Genomic DNA, 4,066 nt, shown 5'->3' on the forward strand with positions numbered 1-4,066 from the left:
TGTATACATAATCCTGAGTTAATTATTTGCTGTTTATTATTTTAACCCTTTGACAGAGCTAGTTTTTTAATTAGTCAATGTTATTTGATGAAAAAATGTGAATGTAAAAAATTAAAAAATGTTGCAAAGGAATGTTAATGGGGAACTTGGTGTTAACTTAGGTGTTGAGAAGTGGTGTAAATATGTGCAGAACAGAGAAAAATACTGATTGGGATCAAATAGGACTCACACAGGGCAAAAGTGTGAATGTTGGAAGAATGTTTGAATACTTTATATATTTATATAACAGGGCTGTCAATAGATTCAATAACTGAATTAATTGAGATAACGGAGTTCCAGTCTAATGTTGGGTTCAGTAATTAATTTGGACATCACATGTAGCAGAATATATGCGCAAATTGGTTCAATTTATAATATTCCTTCCCCGTATTTCATACTTGTTGATCTTAGATGATAATTAAATTCTGCAAATTACTTAAACCCAAAAGGATAGGAGCATGAAGTACCCAAGAAAATTTTATTTAGTTTTCCAAAGTTTAAATAATTAAAGTTTACTTCAAAAATATCGCTTTCAGTTTTGCAGTTTGCACAGTATCAATTAATCAACCGACCGATTTCATCTAAGATATGAACAATTACCTTGAGGTCACAAGCTGCCAAGTACTCAAATGTGTGTATCTTCTCCAGTATACAGAAACCATTTACGTGTCAATTTCATTAAACATCCCATCTGGGTTTGATTTATAAGATAAATGACAGAATGAAACAGTTGTTATGTCAAAAACCACATTCAGTGAGTCCTACGCATAACGCCTGTACTGCCAAACTGTGCTCAGCAACACATTGTTGTCCACAACAGATAGCAGAATTTGCAAAATGATTGTATCGCACTGCGGTAAATGCTGTCTGTAACCCTAATACACATACAGATGCACGATCAGAATGTAACCGCGCTCCACTGCCAGCCACAACAGATTCAGACTCATATCAGCTGTGCTGCACAGCTTGAAGCAACAAACTGTAAACTCAAATCATCCGGGTCTGAGAATTCCTGGTCCAGAAAGGCTCTGTCTAGCGATGGCGTGTTGATGCGTGGCCCAGTATGGATTCAGATCACATGGTATGGAAGGACTCTTTCACTGTTTTCCGGCAGAGGCTTTAGCATTCTGGGGTAGTAGGGTGTGTCCCCCCAGACAGGGGCCCAGTGATGGAGAGTGGCTAGCCAGATGCTGTTTCATGCTAGATTAGCCCTCCTGTGGTCAATTTGCTTTTCCTAATGTCAGCTCCCCTCTGCTGTCGCCTAGCAACCGCTGCTGCAGCCAAGAGGCCCAGCCATGCATGCAGAATTCCACCTGCCATTTGTAAAGGAGGGTGTGTGTGCGCTTGTGTGCATGCATGTAAAACGGGGCACTGTGCATGTGTGAACTGGATCCAAATGCCTTCCAGATTCAGGGATACTGAGATAACCATAAAAAAGAATGATGAAAAAAATCTCCTATGAGGATTTTTTTAGCGCTTGTTCCTTACACCGACTCTTCTCTCGCAACCGTAAAGTCTCATTCCCCTTATATTAACACACTTCTTCATAGGTGTGTGTGCTTCTCCATTTGTCTTGTGAAGGCGACTGCTGTGTGATGATCTATCAACTGCTGGATTCTACACGTATGTGTCTGAATATGCGCAGGAAGTAGCGAGCAAGCGAGCGAATGGATCTTGATTACATTTGCAAGGCATGAGCTGAAGTGAAGGTCTGAATGAGATGCTCGGTGCTCAGCGTTTACGGCACAGGAGCCTGATGCTCCTCTGAATGCAAGAGAAGCGTTTTCTTTTGTAAGTAACAGCAGCCACATCAATACCAGCTCGGCCCTCCAGCTGTACAGGGTTCTGAATGATTCGGCACCGGGACGATGTCGTTCCAAAGGAAATTAGCTCCGTGTTATGCCAGAATGTGTTTAAGAGTGAGCTGAAATGTGTTTTGTGAATGCTCCAGATGTTTTCGGCATCACGTTTGTGTAGTTGACGGTTGATTAAACCCTGTACGTACCCTGCAATATTATGAGACTGTGTTTTTTTAGCAGATACTCGATGGCAGTGGTTCTCAGTTGGGTTTTGGTGGTGTGTTGGCAACCCAAAACTGTAACAAAACATTTTTTTTTCTTTTTGTTTTTTAAAGTCAAACATTTAAATTCCTTAACATTGTCATTACCTACATAGGCACAACAATATGCAAAAATAAGGAAAATTAACAGTTTTATTTTCTAAATATCTTTTAATATTTCACTGCAGTCCTATTTTCTTTTATTGGCATAGTGTTCATGATTTGTTATGAATATCCAGCTCAACTTAGTCAAGCATGAACACTTACTTATTTATCTGCTTATTTTTTTTAAGTTGAAAGAACACATTATTACTTATGTAATGCTGAATTTTAAGTTGTGAAAACTAATCACAGCAATAATTTTTTACAGTGGCTGTATTTATTTGATAAAAAATACAGTAAAAACAGTAATATTGTGAAATATTATTATTACTTTTATATTTTAATATATTTTAAAATATCATTTATTCCTGTTAGGTTGTAACTTGTATCCTGAATGTCACAGAAATATATATTAATATATGTTTCCCCCCCGTCGACCCTATCAGAAAAGACCTGTGACCCATTTGTAGGTCACGACCCACTAGTTGAAAACCACTGCTCTATGCCGCCATCCTATGAACTATCCTCTTGTTCAGCGGTGCATGTAGTGTTCTTAATCCAGCACCCGTATCAGGATTCCGGGCAGTGCTACAGAAGGGGTCAAGATTTGAACTCTCTCCTCAGCCGCTCGTTCAATTTGATTATAATTGACAGGCAGGCTGAGAGGCAGTGAGATAGAGAGAGAGCTGGTGCGCAAAGCTAACGAGAGCTGATTGTAAATACAGCAGCTAGAGAGCCACGTGTCTGCCCGGCCCGACTCGGCCCGACTCGGGTAGAGTGTTTTAAAAGCACTGGAGCATGGGCCACTCGCCTATGGAGCAGCAGCCGAGAGCTTATGATGGGGCTGACCGGAGGTTTCTGCCTGCTCTCGTTCTCTTTTTTTCATAAGCACGAGTGGCTTGTTCACACCAATGTTCTGGCCTGATCTCTTAAAATGGCCACCACTTCATCAACCACCCACCTCTGCTATTAAATACATCCGAATATATCCTGACACCTCTGCAGTGCTCACGGGGCACTGAATGCAGAAAAAACTCTACAAGGTGTTTATAGTAGTCTCAGAGCTTTCACTAGTTGACTATACTGAGATTCTGAAGCTTCTTAGCTGTTTAAGGAACTTATATGACTTTATCATGGATTTAGTGTAGTGAACAACTTTTTATGGCATTTATTAATATAGTTTAGTAATTTTGTAATTTATAAATATACTTTTGTTTTGTTGATTTTGCTTCACTTATAAATGGTGCTTGATCTGTGCATATTTCTTCAGATTCAGATGAGATGACTTTTTACCTTTAGAAAGCAACAATATGGATAAGCAACACTTTGTTTTAATGATGGATTTGTTTAGCACAAATACATAGCTTTTCACTTCACAAGATGTCAGCTGATGGACTGGATTCATGTGGATCAGCTGTTTTGACTCTCATTCTGACGGCACCCATTCACTGCAGAGGATCCATTGGTGAGCAAGTGATGTAGTGCTAAATTTATCCAGAACTGTTCCAATGAAGAAATTGCTCATCTACGACTTGGATGGCCTGAAGGGTGAGTACATCATTTTGGGGTGAACTATTTCTTTAGTTCTTTACATAGTGTAGACTATAGGGACTGTCCTATGCGCTTGACCAGTTTCAAGCACACCTGAAGAACAACTTAACTGTAATGGTGTTAGATGTGTGTATGCATGTTTGCTTGTGTTTGATTGGAGGCGAGTGGGAGGTGTGCTGATGTTGACCCAGAAGTGAAGTGATGCGTGGAGGACAGACAGCAGTGACAGCAGGAGAGAACGGGTTTCTCAACAGGTGAGAGAAGCTGTCGGTTGTATGTCCCACTTACACAGCTAGTCCAAAGTTTGGACACAAC

Source organism: Barbus barbus (assembly GCF_936440315.1).
Source record: "Barbus barbus genome assembly, chromosome: 28".
Classification (NCBI taxonomy): Eukaryota; Metazoa; Chordata; class Actinopteri; order Cypriniformes; family Cyprinidae; genus Barbus; species Barbus barbus.